This window comes from Ochotona curzoniae, unplaced genomic scaffold (genome assembly GCF_017591425.1).
Source record: "Ochotona curzoniae isolate NIBS_2020 unplaced genomic scaffold, NIBS_Ocur_1.0 contig_3520, whole genome shotgun sequence".
In the NCBI taxonomy this organism is placed as follows: domain Eukaryota; kingdom Metazoa; phylum Chordata; class Mammalia; order Lagomorpha; family Ochotonidae; genus Ochotona; species Ochotona curzoniae.
In genome coordinates, this window is record NW_024465894.1 from 25,529,587 (window position 1) to 25,549,249 (window position 19,663).

General features: G+C 48.7%; 1 long non-coding RNA gene across 1 annotated transcript in view; it reads left to right on the top strand.

Annotated features, from left to right (window-relative positions):
- Positions 1–19,663, top strand: part of LOC121157504 — a 153,263-nt gene that overhangs the window by 93,681 nt on the left and 39,919 nt on the right. The window contains exon 3 of the long non-coding RNA XR_005884034.1: positions 15,034–15,130. This is a non-coding gene — a long non-coding RNA (uncharacterized LOC121157504). The remainder of the gene's footprint in view (positions 1–15,033; positions 15,131–19,663) is intronic.

Below are 19,663 nucleotides of genomic sequence, written 5' to 3' on the forward strand. Positions count from 1 at the left end.
ATCCAAATAAAATAGTATAGAGTCTAAGTTTTAGAAACACAGTCGGTAGAACAAGAGAAATATTCAGCTTATGCTTGTGTCTAGCAATTTTTCATTTCAAATAATGCCTGTCTTACTCCTTTTTCTGAGGCTACGTTTGGCTTCCCCTAGACACTAAAAATGATATCGTTTTCACTTATTTCCCCAAAGCTGTCATCCTTCCTTCGCCAAGTGTCCTGAATCTGAATCATTTTCAGTATCTCAAGAATGTAAAAAAGCCATACCGATGCCTGTCAGACATCATGTGACTTTAGCGCTGTGCAGAAATGTGAAAATACAATATACATCTTCCACCTGCTTACCCCATTTTTTTTTTCTTAGATTTCTAAATCCCACTCCCATTAAGGTCTACACAGAAACAATGCTGTCTAGCTGTTAGCCCAGACCGTGTGTGTGGGCCAGCCTTGCATCAGAAGGCAGCGCAGGGAGCGGGCAGCTGGTGGCACAGCCTGCCTCCCCCACCAGCTGCTTTCCTCGGTCACCATGGAGACTGGGTGTCAGTGGTGTTCTCCTCCTCTATTTTTTTCCCTATTCAACTAGGTAAATTTCATTCTTTCCAAAAACTTCAGAGGACAAGCTGGGAGAAGTATAGGAAGAAGTGCAAAGAAAAATTATCAGTAGTAACAGATCAAGAATGCCAAATACATTTTAGTAAATTTTTAAAAATATCTTTTTTTTGAAGATTTATTTATTGGAAAGTCAGATATACAGAGAGGAGACAGAGAGGAAGATCTTCCGTCCGATGATTCATTCCCCCAAGTGAATGCAGCGGCCGATGCTATGTCGATCTGAAGCAGGAGCCAGGAGCTTCTTCTAGGTCTCCCACACGGGTGCAGGGGCCCAAGGCCCTGGGCTGTCCTCGACTGCTTTCCCAGGTCACAAGCAGGGAGCTGAATGGGAAGTGGAGTTGCTGGGATTAGAACTGGCACCCATATGGGATTCCGGCGCATTCAAGGTGAGGACTTTAGCCGCTAGGCTACGCCCCATTTTAGTAAATTTTTACCCTTTAAGAGATGTTACATTCTTCAGAGATTTTGCTCATGATCCTTTTCAGCTCTCAGTTCTTGTAATTTCATTCAAAATATCTGTCCAATCAGATCCATACCTAGAACTGAAGAAAAAAATGGTCATGTCACATTACCATTCACACTCAGCAACTGCAAGTTGGCCATCTCTAAATGCCAGGGCCACTGTGTGAGGATGTAAAGTGAAAAAACGATTAGGAGAGCTAGAATTGAAGCTTTTACATGCTCAAGTTCACCTCATAGGAGGATTTGCTTGAGCCACAGGTATCAATAAAGCCCTTGGGTCCCTGATACCCCCATGGAAAACTGGGCTGAGCTTGAGGCTTTTGGCTTAGGCAACCCATCCAGTTGGGCTTCTCATTGGATGACGTGCAAAGGCCGGGGGTGACTACTTAAGAGAGACAGGGCTCAGCCTGTGTAGATGCTGGAGGTAGAGCTGAGGGCTGCTCTCCAGGGCACAGAGCCTGGTACAGACGAAACTGAAGGTCAGCAGTTCTGAGAGCGGAGTCCCTAGGCTGTGGAATATACATGCTGGGACCCGACAGGGGCCTGCCAGTCCCGCCCCAGCCTAGCCCAGCCTGCTTCTGGCTTCCCCCAGCCACAGTGGTCCACCTTACCTTCTGGGCAGGTCCACCTCCTCCCACTCCTCCATTCTGTACTTACAACCTTGCAGGAATCTCCCACCCAGGTGAGACTGGCACTGTTTGTCTTCCCACGGTGATGCCTGTTTGCTCAATGTGGGGAGTCAAGATATAGTTATCATGGGAGGGACTCAACCCACGTGTATCATTAGAACCTTTATTATGAGATCGTGTTTGGGATTATTTCAAAATAAAATTAAAAAAAAAACCAGAAAAATAAATCTTTAAAAAGTTAAAAAGAAACAGCATAATCTTAATAAGCTTAAAACAATAATTTTAAAAAATAAATCTTAAAAAAATCTTAAAGCAGAATAAATCTTGAAAAGCAAAAAAAAATCTTAAAAACTTTCTTAAAGAAACAGCATAATCTTAAAAATGAATAATAAATCTTGAAAACATTAAATTAAAAAATCTTAAGGAAACTGAATAAATTTTAAAAAATAATCTTGAGAACAGAAAAATCTTCAAAAAAATCTTAACTAGCATCTTAAAAAAAACTTAAAAAAAATTTAAAAAGAAAGCATTAAAGAAACAATACATCTTCAAAAAGAATCTTGAAAAACAAAAATAAAAAATTATCTGAAAAAAACAGAAAAAATAAACCTTGAAACAGAAATAATAAAAAGTAAAATAATAAATCTTAAAAAATTAGAAATAAAGATGTTAATTTTGTGATTTTTGTTTGAGTCAGGGCCTTGGCTGCCCTTCTGACTCCTGGGGGGCCACTTTTCTATTCCGGGGGCCAGCACTTCTCCTTGGTGCCGGCTTGATACAACAGGCCCTAAGGAAGAAATTCGCGATGCGGCTACAGAGTCCCCTCTGGCCTAGCTTTCTCCTGGTGGCAGCGTTGGCAGGGGCGGCGGTTGCTGTGGCGGCTGTGGCACCAGTGCTGGTTGTGGCGGCAGAAGTGGTTCTTGCGGAGGCAACAGCACTGGTTGTGGCAACAGCAGCAGCTGTGGCAGCTCTGGTGGTGGTGGCGGTGGCTATGGTGGTTTTGGCGGTGGACTTGGCAGTATTGGTAGTGGATTTGTTGGTCGTGGCAGTGGTGGTGGTGGTTATGGTGTCTGGTTTGGTGCTTGTAGCAGCTAAAGCAGCAATGGCTGTGGCACTTGATTTGGTGGTGGTGGCGGTGGCTATGGTGGTTTTGGCGGTGGACTTGGCAGTACTGGTAGTGGAACTGTTGGTCGTGGTGGTGGTGGTGGTGGTTATGGTGTCTGACTTGGTGCTTGTAGTAGCTATAGCAGCAGTGGCTGTGGCACTTGATTTGGTGGTGGTGGCGGTGGTGGCAATGACGGTGGTTGTGGTGGCGGTAGTTGTACTGGAGGCAGCAGCAGTGGTTGTTATGACAGTGGGCTTGGTATTACTGGTGGTGACAGCAGCAATTTTCGCCATCGGCTTGTTGGAATTGGTGGCGGCATCCGCAGTGGCCGTGGCGGTGGGCTTGGTGTTACTGGTAGTGGCAGCAGAAGTTGTCACTGTGGGCTTGTTGGTATTGGTGGTGGCATCAGCAGTTTTTGTGCCAGTGGGCTTGCTGGTAATGGTAGCAGCATCAGCGGCAGTTGTTGCCATGGGCTTGCTGGTATTGGTGGCGGCATCGGCAGTGTTTGTGGCAGCGGGCTTGCTGGTACCTGTGGCTGATATGATGGTAGCGGCGGCATCAGCAGTGGTTGTACAGGCAGATTTGGACCCTGACTGCTGAGGCTCCCTTGTGGTGGATTGTGCCTCACTTCGGGCACTGGGGATGCAAGGCAACCCCACGGGGATTGTCTTGGGGGTCCAGTTGAGGCAGAGTGAATCACGCTCCTTCTCGTCTTCCTCCCCCTCCTTCTCCTCCAGGAGGTGAAGCAGCAGCAAATTAGCGATATTGACCTCAGGGCGAGCCCTAGGTACTGGCTCCTGGAGGCCCTTGGGCCCTACCAGGGACTGGGCTCCTGGAGGGGAACATTCAGCCCTTGCCTCTTGTATGGGATCTTGGGGTTTGGAGGAGCTGTGGCTCTCCTCCAGCCTGGCCTGCACAGAGATGGATCGTGATCCCGTGTTCTCCCCAGTGTTGGGCTCTGAGATCTCTGATATTTTTTCTAGACCCCTGGGTCCCGGCGCAGTGGCATGGTTGTCTGGCAGTAGGCCGAGACCTAAAAGGTATCGCCGTGCTTCAGGGTCCTGGGGGGTGCCCATCGGCTGCACTTGAGTCTCCTCATCCTCCTGGCTGGTGACTTGGCAGTGGGTAAACCACCAGTGTTTACATGCATTGTTTGCTGTGGGCCTCTTGTCAGGATCCAGGGAAAGCAGACAGGACAGGAGCTCCTGTAGGGGGCCGGTGGTAAACTGTGGCAGGGTAAAACTGTCATCGTAGATGCTGGCCAGGATTTCCGAGTTGTCATCACCATAGAAGGGTGTGGAGGCTGTTAGCATTGTGTATAATATCACTCCCATGCTCCAAAGATCTGCCTTGTATGCATCATAAGGCTTGGACAAAAAGAGCTCAGGGGCACAGTATTCAGGGGTCCCACAGAAGCCGGTGACCAGCTCCCCCTGCTCCAAGTGGGCACTCAGCCCAAAATCGGCGAGCTTCGTATTCATTTGGCCATCTAGTAATATGTTGGATAATTTTAAGTCTCTGTGTGCCACCCAGCGGCTGTGACAATAGGTGATGGCAGACAAGATTTGCCTAAAGAGAAACCTAGTCTCCTCCTCGCCCAGACCGCCCTGGTGCTGCACATAGTCGCTCAAGGTACCTTTATCTGCGAACTCCATAACAAGGAAAACGTGTTTCCTTTTGTGTCTTACCTCCAAAAGGCGTATGATATGTTTATGATGTAAGCCGCGCATGATAGCCACCTCACGCTCTGCGATTCTGGACGAATCAACATCCCGCCTCATGATTTTGATCGCCACCTCCTTGCCCGTGACCAAGTCGTGGGCCCGCTTCACCACGCCGAAGGTGCCGTGGCCGATATCATCGAGAAAATAGTAACCCTGCAGGGTCGGCTCATACTCATAGTGACACAGCATGCTGCTGACTCCCCTGACTACCCTAGCTCAACTACTCTCTCTACCCTGACGATGGAAGCTACCTAATCTACTGACCCTAACTGAACTAGCTTAAAACTGAAAAGGAACACTCTGGGGCACTAACCACTAATCTGACTACTGGTAACACTAACTAGGTTCTCTCTGCTCAATATTACCCTGCAAAACTAGCTTAAGAGAACGAGAAAACAAGAAAGAGCAAAAGCGAGGCCCTGGCTACGCTAACCCTGCTCGGTCCCTGTCATTGTGCTACCTGGCTCAAAGTTGGGGCGCTTCACGAAATCAACATAAGGGCAAAAAAAGATCAACGGGACAAAAACAACAAAGTGGGGGGAAAAAAACAAACTAAAACAAATTGGGAACAACCATACACTAAATAAAACCAGAAACAAACCAACCAAGAAAAAGATTAAAGGCCGCGAGCAGCAGTCAGTCGACTGTGGCTTTTTTGGCAAGCACTCACTCCACCGGGAACCGAAAGCTTCCTGGAAAAGCAGATAAAAATGAGGCCCCCACAGCAGCTATATATACACTTTGGGGATTCTATCACAATAGAGGCACCTTATGAAGTCATGGCAAGAAATCGACCAATCACGGCCCAGCCTGGGACTCGCCCACCTTTGTGGTGTGTAACAGAGAGACCTTATGAAGTCAGTGCAACAGGTGGACCAATCACGGTCCCACCAGGGACTGGCACGCATTTGAAATCCCTTAACAGTGGGTCTTTATGAAGTCAGAGCAAGAAATGGACCAATCAAGGCTACAGACACTACACAGGGATTTTTTTGTTTGTTTGTTTCAGGAAGTTTCTATGTTAATAACAATGAGGACCCCAAGGGGGTTTTGGCTTAGGTGGCTGATAAAGAAGGATGTTTTTTTTCTTGAGATTTTAAAACTTGTAAGAGGTTGCGGTGGCAGGAGCAGTGGGACAGGGTCTTTGGAGACTCAGGGGATGGGGTGGGTGGGTAGTCTAGGGACCCCTCAGTCAACTCCCAGTGAGCAGAGAATCTTACACAACATTGAGGGTATTTTTTTTTTTTAAGATTTGTTTTCTATTTGGAAAAGCAGATTTTACAGAGAGAGAAGAAAGGACAGGTCTTCGTTCACTGATTTGTCCCCCAAAAGGCTGCAATGGCCAGAGCTGAGCTGAGCTGTAACTAGGAGCCAGGAGCTTCCTTCGGGTCTCCTCTGTGGATGCCAAAGCCAAGGACCCAAGCCACATCCCACTGTTTGCCCACGTGTATTAGCAGGGGGCTGGCTCAAAAGCAGAGTAGCTGGGGTTCCACCTGGGATGCTGGCATCACGGTCTGCAGCCTAAGGTGCTGTGTCACGGGACCAGCCCCACTTTGCACCTTCACAACGCACTGGAGTGGCCCCTGGAGTGGCCCCCTGGAGTGTAGCTGGAGTTGCTGTGGCCATGTTTGACTAATAGGCTCCTCCTTATGTCCTACACCTGTGCCTGCGGGGTATCTCATGCTCTCTGCAACAAAACTACCACGATACCTCATTACCTAGATGTGAAGAGCCCACAGTAAGAACAACTATGAACTCTCCTGAATCACTCTGGCCTCAGGCATTTTGGACCCAGGATATTCCACCTGCGGTCTGAAGGCAGGGTTCTCTCCATCCCCCACACTGGACTCCTCCAATGAGGAGGCCATCACCATGGGAGGAGACTTGTCTTAAAACTAGGGAACTGGGGCCCGGCGCAGTGGCGCAAGTGGTTAAAGGTCCTCGCCTTGCACGCCCGGGATCCCATATGGGCGCCGGTTCTAATCCCGGCAGCCCCGCTTCCCTTCCAGCTCCCTGCCTGTGGCCTGGGAAAGCAGTCGAGGACAGCCCAAAGCTTTGGGAACCTGCACCCGCGTGGGAGACCCGGAAGAGGCTCCTGGCTCCGGATCGGCATAGTATCGACCTGTTGCGCTCACTTGGGGAGTGAATCATCAGACGGAAGATCTTCCTCTCTGTCTCTCCTCTCTGTATATCCGCCTTTCCAATAAAAAAAAAAATAATAAAAATAAATCTTTAAAAAAAAAAACTAGGGAACTGAAAAGGCTGGGAACAAAGCTCTTCCCCTGGTCCCTGCATTGCGATGAGGGCATGTAACGCAAGTGGTTTGAATGGTCTGCTCTCCAGGCTCTGGGGCTGACTCCTCTGTTTGCTTTCTGGTCTCGCTCTAACAGACATGAGAGGTGTGAAGACAGTGAGTCCAGCTAGGAAGGAAATTGGGCTGTGGGGGCTTGGGAATCTTCCCAGTTCCCTCTGCAGCCAGACACACTTGGTCCGAGGGACTGGTGACTAGTTATTTCTGAAGCCTGTTGGAAACAAATGTAGCAGCATGCGGGGGAGAGGGGGCTGGTAACAGGGATCCAGGTCCCTGCCAACATGCCCCAGGCAATCAGCAGAGGGGAGGTCCAGGGACTTGGGTCCCTGCACCCATGTGGGAGAGCCAGAGAAAGCTCCTGGCTTCCACCTGGCATAGCCCCTCTGTCTCCTGGGGGCCATGGGAGGTGTTAGCCTGCTTATGCAGGCACCCTCGCGCATGCTCTGTCTCTTTAAATAAATAAGCCTTTAAAAATTTGTGAAACTGGGTATAATTTGCAGTCTCCGCACTTGCTTTTCGCCTTATGTAAAAAAAAAATCATTCCGAGGTTTTTCTTCCCCTCACCCATGGGGCCCCCCACGCCACGGCCACTCCTGCCTGCTGTGGCTGAGCCCCCGCACATCAGGTGGCAGGTATGAGGACTGTCCCCTCCAATGTGTCCCCTAGAACTCCTGGGTACTTTGAACAGGACCAACCAGGCCCTACGACTAGCAGGCACTCAGCAGGCATGGGCGAGGTGGCCGCTAGGGACCTGGGGCGGCCTCGTGTCCCTGTGCCCTTGACACAGACACAGAAGGTTGAAGGGCTCACGCCCGTCCTCGCAGGCGGCAGGTAGTCAGTCTCTTGGATACTTATCCGGCATTGGGCCTTCGCTTTAGGAGCCTGATACTCAGGCCCTGGGCCCTGTGGTCGCCTTGGGCTGCGCAGAGACCGTCCCCACACCCAGAAGGGGCGGGCAGCCAGGCTTGGGGCCTCAGAACCCGTACCCCGCTGCCCAGGCCCCGGAGTCCCATGGCTGCCTCGGGTTGCACAGAGTCCCCACACGCGAACAGGGCAGGCAGGCAGGCAGGCAGGGCCCTCTAGTCTGGGGACTTTGAGCAGGACCAAACAGGACTGCGGACTGGCAAGCACTCGGCAGACGTAGTCTAGGCGGCCACCAAGGGCCTAAGATGGCTGCGGGTCCGTGTCCTCCCCATGAGGAAGGTTGGCAGGCTCATTCCTGGCTCCCCCAGAGGCAGGCAGCCAGCTGGGTATCTTCTGGGCCCAGGGCTTTAGCTTCAGGACCCCCATGCCACAGGGCTCAGGCCCAGGAGCCCCACAGCCACCTTGAGCTGTGCAGAGTACAAGCCCTACACCTGAAAGGGGCCGGCAGGCCAGCGGGCCCCTGCTGTCTCTTCCCCCAGAGGCCCTGGGGCCTTTCAGCAGGACCAACCACGCTGCCTTTCCAAAGAAACCCTTGGTGAAAGGAACCAACCCTGGCTGCGGCTTCCCCAGCCGGCCGCCCCACGGACTCGGCTCGGGCTCCGTGTGGGACCGCTCGGTGCTCAGCCCACAGGCTGGAGGAAGGTAGGAAGTGAGCCCTCTAGCCCACCGTGATGCCCCCACCCACCCGAGTGGGAAGAGGTTGGTTTTCTGGGCAATTCCTGGGGGGGGGTCTGCTTGGGCCAGCACGGCCTTTTAGGGACCCCTCTGCAATGTCCCCCGACAGCCCTCTCTGTGCCCACCTCCCACTCCCTGGGCCCCTGGAGAGTAACCTCCTTCCTGGGGAACTGACCGGGGGGTTAGGGCATCCTACAGTCCCGACCCCTCCTCCAGGGCCTCCTTCTCAGGGATTCTCTGTCTATTATTAATACCTTGAAAAAAACAAAAACCAAACCTTGGTAAATAAAGCTCGATGTTGTTAGCGTGCTTCCCTTCTAAGCACAAGCCCAAACACGGCTTACTAACGATTGAGCTTTTCTAAGGTAGATAAAATGAATGAGACACAGGTTGGCCCAATTATTAAGAGATTGTTTAGGGGCCAGTGCTTTTGCAATCTCAGCATGGGCTTCTTTCTGTTTTTATTTGAAAGGCAAAGTTACAGAGAGAGAGAGGGCTAGACAGAGGTCTGCCATCGGCTGGTTCACTCCGCAGATGGCTGCAGCAGCCAGAAGGAGTTCTCACACGGACTGGGTTGTCACGTCGTTAAGGACAAAGGAGATGCTGCCACCTCTTATTTACACTGCTCCACCCCAGGTCCTTTTGTGAGCAGCTACATAACCTGTGTCTATTAAAAAGCACCTTCTTGGGCCCAGTGCTGTAGCCTAGCAGCTAAAGTCCTAATCCTGGCAGCCCGGCTTCCCATCCAGCTCCCAGCTTGTGGCCTGGGAAAGCAGTTGAGGATGGCCCTGAGGTTTGGGACCCTGCACCCGTGTGGGAGACTAGGAAGAAGCTCCTGGCACCTGGCTGCGGCCATTGGGGAGTGAAATGTCAGACGGAAAATCTTCCTCTCTGTCTCTCCTCCACTTTGTATATATCCCATAACAAAATAAAATAAATCTTTAATAATATTTTTAAAAGGCACCTTCCCCAGAGAAGATGTGAGATGTCAGCCAGGGGCCCAGCGTGATAGACTAATGGCAAAACCTTGCCTTGCATGTGTCCCCAAATCCCATAAGGTTTCCAGTTTGTGTCCCAGCTGTTCCACTTCCCATCCTGATCCCTGCCTGTGACCGGGGAAAGCAGTCAAGGATGGGCCAAGTCTTTGGGACCCTACTCCTGCTTGGGAGACCTGGAGCAGGTTCCTGGCTCCTGGCTTCAGATCGGCTCAGCTCTGGCTTCTGTATCCACTTGGGCAGTGAATCGGCGGAAGGAAGATCTTTCTCTCTCTCCTCCCCTCCTGTTTGTAATCCTGCCTTTCTGATAAAAATAGGCAAATCTTTAAAAAAAATTAAAATGTTAGCAAAGACTGTTTCTCCCCATCTCTGCCCGGCAGTAGCTTGGGCATGCTGCATGAAGACCTGTCTTGTACCCACTGTGTTTAGAGGAAGGGATGAGGGCATCGTTAGCAATTCAGATTCAAATGCCAAAGGAAGCTACGAGCTCCTGTTTTTTAATTCTAACTTGTAATGAATGTTTAGCACATGGCATCCAATTCTGAGGTGACATTCCCCTGCTCCTTTCCTGCCTCTGTTTCCTGTCTCCTCCTCTCTCCGAACTTGTGAGATAGGTTGCATTTGCATCATGTTAAAAGGCTTTCTACTTCACCTGATAAGTTTAACAAGCAAAGAGCAAAACAATCTTAATAGGTATATAGACTTTGAACACCACTATAATTTTAATGATCAGCGATTATCCTGTGGTTTACTGTACGTGGATGAAATGCTTATTGATTGATTTTTAACTTATCAATATGGCAGAGTAACAGAGGGAGGTACAGGAAGTGAGAGAGCTCTTCCAACCACTGGATGAATCTCCAAATGGCTGCAAGAGCTGGGGTGGGCCAGTCCCAAACCAGGGGCCCAGAACTTGATCCAGCTGTCCCTGACGGGTGCCCAGGGCCAAGGACTTGGGCCGCCTTGCACTGCCTTCCCAGGCCATTGGCAGGGGGCTGGATCCGAAGCAGAGCAGTGTGGGATGCCGGAGCCACGGGCATAGCAGCCTCACCTGGCCTCTCGACTTCAGATTCTGGTCAGTCTAAACAGAGGGTGATCTCCACGTGGTCTTACGTCACAAAGGCCCCACATTCTAAGTTCAAATGGAGTTTTCAGTGGGTTCTCTCTAAGCCCAAGAGGTGGCCCCAGATTAGCTTTCCCTAAGGCAGATCTGTCCTACCAGCCAGGTGGTCACAAACTCATTGATGACCCATGAGCCCTCCCCCAAGGTGGCTTGCACTCAGGGTTAGGGCACAGAGAGTGGTTCCTCTTGTGCAGGCGAGGTGAGGGACTGTCCATGGCTGTATTTTCTGAGGGGGGCTTTCAGGGTTTGTCTTTTATTGCAGGAAGTGAGATGGGAGAGGAGAAGGAGAGTCATGAGTCCTGGGTATAAAGGTTGCAGCAGTCGAGTCCAGTGCGGTAGCCTAGCAGCTAAAGTCCTTGCCTCACATACACCAGAATCCCATATAGGTGCCAGTTCCTATCGTGGCTGTCCCACTTCCCGTCCTGCTCCCTGCTTGTGTTCTGGGAAAGCAGCTGAGGACAGCCCAAAACCTTGGGACTCTGCATCAGTATGTGAGACCTGGAAGAAGTTCCTGGCTCCTGACTTCAGATCGGCTCAGCTCTGGCCATGGGATCTTCCTGTCTGTCTCTCCTCCTTTCTGTATATCTGACTTTCTGACAAAAATAAATCTTAATAAAAAAACAAACAGCCAAGGTGCGGCAGCCAATGTTTCGGATATAAGACAGAAGCTGGAAACAGGACGGCTCTATCCTCAGAGAGATACAGGAGAGAAACAGTCCGCCCGAACACAGGACAGGTCACCTCCCAACAGCCCACGCTCCTCGGCATTGTCCCAGGGGCGGAGCAGCCTTGAAATCTGAGCAGGGGAGGATGTTTCTGGAATGGTTCACATGAGGAAAGAGGAGTGGAGTGGAGCAGTGTTGGCGTTAGTCACCTTTGAATCCTTTCTGAAAATCCCCGACTCCGTGCCCCTCTGCTAAGTGACGTGAGGGCAGGCCACTTCCTGTGTCCCACGTTTGCTCACTGGTCAGTGAGTGCGCATGCCCCCTGAGCTGCTCCGGCCCAGCCAGCGAGTGGCCGAAGGACAGCGGAGCCAGCAGGGTCCTTGTGTGAGTTCAACGTGAAGTTCAAGACGGAAGCCGTCTCTTGTCAGCCAGCTCTTGTATAGTTGTAGGAATGGCAGTAATTTTCAACAAGCAAAATTTCTTCACACATTTCCTTATTTATTTGAGAATCGAAAGGACAGAGGTGGTAGAGAGTGAGTGAGAGGGAAAAGACAGAAGTATCTTCTGTTCTATAGTTCACTCCCCAAATGTCTGGGCAGATCCAGGAGCCCAGTGCCTCATCCGGTACTCCCACATGGTGGCAGGGGTCCAGGTACTTGCTACATCGTCCACGTTTTGTTTTTACCCTTGGCCGGGAGCTGGGTGGAAGTCGGGACTCTTAACTGGCACTCCAGTATGGCATGTTGGCATGGCAAGCAGTGGCTTACCCTGCTGTGCCATAACATCAGCTCTCAAGAACCAAGCTCCCACTTCTTGCTCCAAATCTGTCATCTATGAAACAAAGGAGTTTTGGTGCCTCAGACAAAGGCAGCACCACGGCATGTGGTGGCTCCTGGCATCACGGGGTATGCGGAGGTCTGATCGCTGAGTGTATTGAACGTGTTTGACGGAGCTTTTGAGTTCTCTGTATGCTACTAATGTCTACTGAGGAGGATATCGTACTGGAGCGTAAGTGCGCAGCCAGTGACAACCGGATTCTTCATCCAAAGAGAATTTGTCTACCACTTGTTGTTGTCACAGGGTAGCCAGGCACAGAATGCCACACTCATCCATGGCCAGAAAGGTGTGGGACCAGGTAGAGCCCCTGGGGCGCCCTCCCCTCGGGTAACTGTGACCGGGCAGGGTGAGCGAACAATCCAGGTCGGGTCAGCCCCTTTGCGGGGATGGAAATACAGGTCCCAGGTGGAGGGTCCTTTTCTGTCAGGTCCAAGGCTGCGAGCTGTGCCGTCCAGGATGTGGGAAGGCATTTCGGGGACTGTTGAGGTCAAACACGGATGTGAGGACATGGAGGGTGGAGAAAGGAGAGAGAGAGAGAGAGAGAGAGAGAGAGAATGAGTGAGAATGAGAATGACTTGGAATCATCTTGAATCTTCCAAATGTTTCCAAGATGGAAAATGAGGGAGATCCAGGTGGGAAAAAGAAATCCAACAGCTGTGAGCTCCTAAGAGGGAGCTTCAGTAATGTCTGGGCAGGCAGAGCCTCCGATGAACTCGACCACGGGCAGCAATAGAAGCGCAAAGCCGATTACAGCTGTTTATTTCAATGAGTTCACCTTTGAGAAATACATGTTACATAAATATAATTCCAGCTGTATGTATATATATGTAGTGAATTGTGTGTAAGAAGAATGAAGGTATATACATTTTATTCATTGTTACATATGTGAATATAATTTTACTATAATGTGCCATACTGTATCTCACACATTATATGTATTATTGACAATAATAATCTATATACTCAATATCTATATAATGCATACACCCAGTGACAGAGTTAAAGCACCATGAATGATCTTGGGCATTCTGGGTGCTCAAGTTGAAATACGGAGGACCTGGGGTGGAGAGGGCTGTGGTGCTCTAAAGCGGCTGGGCTCAGGGTGTCAGCAGAGGCTCCGGGTTACTGTACACCAGGCCAGGCCTGGGTGAGCCAGTGTCCCGTGCCTCTCGGGCAGTGCTCTCAGCAGGAGGCCTTGGCCCCCACTGGCTGCTCTGAGAGGACACAGGCGTCTGCCCACAGTTTTGCTCCACACAGCAGATGCCTGAGGCCAGTGTGGGGGCATCCGAGAGAGAACAGGAGTTGGGTAGGGAGGGACCGGAAGCTGGGGCCTGGAGGAGCTGGGGACTGAAGGGGTTACTGTCTCGTTTGGTTCAGTGCTTTAGGGAAGTCAGGTGCAGGTGCTCCCAGCATCACCATGGAAGGAACCAGACTCAACTTAGGGAGGAGGAGGAGGCTGTCAGGGATGCCGGACGCATCCTACAGGTGAGGGGAGCAAAACAGCTGTGGTGGGACAGGCAGGAAGAGCTGAGCGAGCCTCAGGGAGGATCAGGTGGGCAAGGGAAAGCAGGAGAGTGGAGCAGAGAAGGCAGCGACACCCCTTCTCTGTGATGAGGAGCGGGGGTGGATGAGGCGGGCAGGTGGTGATGGAGGGCAGAAGGAGATGGGATCCATGAGGGTGAAGGAGCCAGCACAGCTCAGGGATGTGTCAGTGGACCTGATCCTGTGACTGCAGTGCCCCTGGCACAGCCCGGGCCCTTGGGGTTGCCTGGCCTCCATTCAGAGCTCTGCAGGTGCAGTGGGTCCTGCCGGTAGCTCCTTCCCCTCCTTCCTACTCCTTCTTGAAACAGGCCCTTCAGAAAGAAGCTGGGAAAAGGCATGGGGAGGAAGGCAGCAGGGCTGGGGGACGATGCCGATGGCAGAATGTGCCACCCCTACTCTACCCCTCACAGGGTTATGAGAGTTCTGAGTGCTCAGCACCTCTCCTGGCACCTATACCTGCCCAGGGGTCCCAGGTTGTTTCTGCTCCGTGAACCCAAGATGGCCCCCACTCCTGCTCATATGCCTTGGGCTTGACTGTCCTCTGTCTACATTTGAGCAGCACTGTTGCGTTCCCTGGGGTTGGGGCAGGCAAGAGGGCTCCACCTTCCCCATGCAGACCTCTGCCACAGTGGACGAAGGTACAGGGTTCTGCTGTATGGAGAACGGGAGCCTGAGGGAAGCATGGAGGGACCCAGCACCCCCTACCTTGCCACGCCCTAATACCTCGCCTCTGTACAATGTCCCATTTGGCACCCTCACCCTTGTGGCAGATGTGGCTCCGATTCTGACTGTTCAGAGCTGGCTCTGGCCTTCAGGCCTCATTTCCTGAGTCAGCTGGGTGGGCAGGGACGGTGGAGGGAAAATGTCAGATATGAGTTGAATCCATTAGGAGAGAGGAAAAGGAAGGACAGAAAACGTGAGAATGTCTTCGAGTCAGGGCCAGGGTGGTTTCCCAACCCCGGAATGATAACTACTGACTTAGTCTATTACCGGCTTGTAACAGCTGCACCATGGGGTGACCTGCTCACTGTGGGCAAGAGTGAGCACCAATCAGATGAGACCCCGTTCAAGGAGCCTCACATGAGTCTGTAAATTGTTGGCTGTGGGTGGGAACACCTGCTCAGAGCAAAGCCAAGGCTCAGCATGTGGAGGCTGGCTCAAGAGGACGGGTACCAACCTGTGACTCAGCCTGCGTGTGCCTGGCGTGGTCCACCGGGCTGGTCTGCTCTTTGTATGAGTTCAGTCCCCTGCCCCCCGACTCGGTAGAGAGGGTCGTCCTGGGCTCTGTGCTCAAAAGCTGTTTCTAGGTCAAGGTCTTGCTTCCCAGTGGAGGTGGAGATGGTGGGTCTCTGCTTGCCCTGAGCACGGCAGTTCTCTTATAGTTGTCTTGAGCTGTATGGTGACTTACAATTTTTTTTTTTTTTTAACTAAAGAATGATGAGGCCCTCATGTTCTCCATTGAATCCTGTGTGGCAAAGTGGGGGAAGACACTGACAGTGCCCGTTTGAAGACCACCTGGTTGAGAGCCGTGTAAGTACTGATACCTGGTTCCCCAATTCCCAGTCCTATAAAGATGGCCTGGGGTGCAGGGCTGACCCTGTCCCCCTCTTTGAGAGCCACAGGACTGAGCCTGCAGCCAGCTCAATCGGTTTGTACACCCGAATCTCACGGAGGAGCTGTCTGGGCGGCTGCCCGGGGTACCCCTCATGGACCCATGGCCAACCTGAATCTGATAGCTTCTGTACTTTGCTCACAAAGTTACGAAGAACCCATATATTTGTGGTACACATTTCAATTATTTGACTGAATGAAAACCAATAGGTATTTTATTCCTATTTATTTCTACTTCTATTAGAAGTGAACTAATTGGGAATGAAGCTGTCAGATTTATCTATACTGCCTTTGAACTTGTTATTGTTCCCCTATCCATTTGATAGGGACGCATTATCTTTACTAATTATTTCTGTTTTTGTACTTAGTTGAACTTTGCCAGATGGTTCCCCTCTATTGTAATCAATCCCCTAATGACACATTCGTCGTCATTTAATCACACCACAAGGAGATTATCATTCATATTGAACATGCAATAATAAACCCTTTTGTGTGTTTTTCATCAGTCTTGTCAGTTTCAGAGGACTGTTGCTTCATCTGCCTTCCCTTAGAATCCAGTATTTCCAAGATGTATCGAATCGTAACCAGTGAATAGATCATGGAAAAAAACAGGATGATTGTGGCTTTTCTAGCACTTTAGTCATTTGCAGGACCACCTTACTCTTAAGTACATAGGTCATAATTGGTGAACAAACAACCCTGAGTAGTAATACATTAGAGCTCGTCACACAGTGGTGCCATTTATGACATATCTCTCTATTATGCATAGTATAGATATCGTGGTGCATCTATTTTTGAACAGTGTTAGTTTGAAATGCAGTGCATTCCTCCAAATAAAATGACACCCTAGAACCAGAAAATTATTTTCACAAGTGTTTTTCTTACATTAAATATCAGTAACATGCATAAATCTTTTGTTCGGTTGAACATTTGGTAAATGTTAACTTTTGCGAGTAGAGCTTCTGGCATTTTAAAAGTGAGCTGCAAAATGTTTTCTCATACTCGAATCTGACCTATTTTCTTAGAGGAACAGAACTCTAAAAACAGAATACATGGTATACATTTTGCTTGTGGTTAAGAGGTGTCCTGTAGGGCAATGGAGCATACTGGGCTAGGTTCACTTTAATAAGGTTGTAGAATTTTCAGAGATCGGAAGTTCTCCCATTGAGAATTAGAGTGTAGTGTTTTAGGGAGGCCTCATTGTTGAGTAGGGAGAGGAGTCAGCGGGGAGTGGAATTCACAACAACGAAAATCAAATGTTTAACGGAAATGTAGTCTTTTGGTTTTTGGAGCCTAGATGCGTCTCATGGCCTGATTTTTTTTTTTTTAACATAGCTTGCTTACAAAAATGTCCCCATTTCTGCAGGAGGCAATGTAGAAAGGGCTCTTTCACAAGGAAGGGTTTTTGGTAGTTATGGTGAGTTCCACTTCTCACACTGCTGTGGTTTCCAATTTGTACTGCTTTAATGTTCCTATGTACTTATAAGGTTAACACTAATGGACTGGTGAGGATGGGTCTCCTCCAGTCTTTAACTTAGAAACTTTCTTCCTTTCTTTCTTCCTTCTTTCCTTCTTCCTCCCTTCCTTGGTTTCTTCCTTCCTTCCTCCCTGCCTCCCATCCTTCCTTTCTTCCTTAGGGACCTTGTGACTTGTACTAAGAGGTTTTAATCTCCTTGCATCCATAGTTTGGGTGTGTTTCTCTATTGATCAGTCATATATAATAACATTTCCTCCTGGGGGAGATAAGGAATGAAAGCTGGTGAAAAGTGATAACTTTAGGTTACAGGAAGGCTATTGATTTGTTCTGTGCTAGGTGAATTATTCATAATAGAAAGAAAGCAGAGATGCTTAGGGACACAACACATATGGCAAAGTCATAATGGTAAAAGTAGGGAAGAGTTGAGAGTCACAGATGAAGGAATTTTCCATTGTCTGGCATTTCATTTAGATATCCCCACTATAATCTTTGACAGAGAAGCAGACACTGGGAAAATGAAGAATGAGCAGAGGGCAGCTCTGTCGCACAGACAGACATGTTCAGGACACTCAGCGCCCCAGTGAGCGCCTTTGTTCCTGAGTTTTAAATCTTTATCTGCTTTGACCACATTTTCTTATTCCCCAATAGACCTACCTTAAGTTTGATTTCTGTTTAGTCTCAAGCCCTGTTTGTCCATCTCTCTTCTACATTTTTTTCCTTCAATTCATGCTACGTTACCCATCTATCTATACAGTTGGAGCATAATTTTAAGTCTGACAACATTATGTTTTGGAGGGCAAGCAGGGTAGTACTAACATACTCACTGTTATTTACTCACTTTTTACATTCTCAATTTGTATATTCGTAAAGGGCGTGCGGATTTGCACAAGTTCCCTTTTAGAAAAATTTGGCCTTATTTTATAAGGCACACAATTTTTTCTGTAGATAAATATTGTCTCTAATCTGTTCTTATGGGAAAATTGAGTTAATAATTTTATCTCCTTCATGGAAGTCTTAGGATAAATGAGTTAATAACTTTCAGACGAGCACAGCCATAAAAGTAACTCTTCTTATTAGTGGTACTACTTGTAGTCATGATAATGGTTATTTTTATTGTTCTTATTAGTTATTACTTTGGAAAAGTCCACATATCCACAAGGTCATCTGCATAAAAATGCTCCTAACACCATTGTTTATCATAGTAAAAAAATGGAAATAGCCACTCATCAGAAAGACAGATTGTGGTATAGTCATACAATGAGTGAGCAAAAATATATCATTGACTAAAACACAATTTCCAAAAAAATGAAATTTTAATAAAGTTATACTGAAGCCAAATTTTTAAGTACTATACAGACTTTTGAAGAGATGATCATGGGTGTTTGTGATGAGTAACAATATTTGAAAGCTAATTCTTCCATTCGGAATTCTTGATTACCTCCGATGGGAGTGGAAGGTTTTGGACTCAGAGATGGGGATTGTAGCTGGGTGTTTAATTTCGTAAGTCTGGTTTTCACAGCATCACTGTGTATTATGATGTATTTTTAAATGCTGCCACCCAAATAAATTATTGCATTTAAAGAAAAAGCAAGCAGCATGTTAATAGTTAGGCATTTGCTCTGATCAATACCTTTTTGTTAGCTTCTGAAGGCCTTGTAAATTGAGTATTTGGGGTCTTTATACAAAGCTGGATGGGCAGAGCTTGTGCTAAGATTGGGAAGAAATGAAACATCCCATGAAAATTCACGCATTGGAGATTTATGGCTCAATGACTAGGATTTTGGAAGACAGGTGAGTTACCTGAAAGCCGACACGTGATGAACTTTGCCAATAAAAGTGAGCAAATTACTTTCTCGTCCTGAGTGTAAACATTGTGTTGTTCTTTGTGGTCCTGGGGTCTGAACTGTGTCCGCAGAGGTCTGATCTGCTTACACTGTTGTCTGGCTGCCTTGTGCCATTTCCACGGTGGCGTCTTCTCCCCTTGTCTGTGCGGAGGGCAGACTTCGCTTTGGAGCACGCGTCAGCACCAGCTCTCTTATTCACATTTACTGAGGGTCTGTTCAGTGCCAGCATTGCTAGACACCGAGTCAAGCCTCGCGAACAGAGTATGTGACAAACACTGAATGTGAACTGTCCAAATGAGAGATGTGGCCAAGAGGGCCAGAGAGCTGGGCAGGAGAAGGGTGTTTGAAATACGCTTTGGTGCCTGGGGCCTGATCTCCTCCCTCCTCAGCAGGCCCTCCTGGAAGGACCCCACGCTGGAGGTGCCTGGTAGGTTTTGAAGCTGGGAATAAAGATAGTCATTATTAAAATTATAAACATTTCTAATTTTAGTAAGAGAAAGAAATCATTGTGAGAGTCATATCTGTCCCTTTAATATGGTGCAGAATGTGGAGAGGGTTAAACATGATGATTAAAAAAAAAAACCCTGAAAGTATGTTATAGAAACATTAAAAGAAAGAGAAGCAGGAGAAAGGAGCAGGGGGTTGAGAATGGGAGGGAGTGTTGGGTTGGAGCTGGCATTATGCTGTAAAAACTGTCTTTAGGAAATGCATGTAATTTATTCCCTTAATATACATTTTTAAAAGGAAAAGAAAAAGCCTTACTGTGGCTTTGTTGTTCCAATTCATAGTTCAGAAGGGGTCATTTGGAACCACACTGCATGTTGAAGAACTGAAGGAGCTTTTAAACAATTCAGCCGCTTCTGCCAGCGGCTAGGGTGGTGTGACAGCAAAGGTTTGCCAAGTGGAGGCTCGTGCTGGAACGTCCGGGCAGACAGTGCTAGCGGTCTCTATTTTCTTCAATTGGTTTGCTCCCAGCTGGTACCCCTGGCACAGCCCCATTGTCCTCTTACGTATACACAGAGCTTATGATAATACTTGTAATTATTATTGTATTTGATATTACAGAGGAGACTAAGAGTACAGATGGTCACTGGTTTATGATGGCTCGATTTATGACGTTTTTTGTTTTGC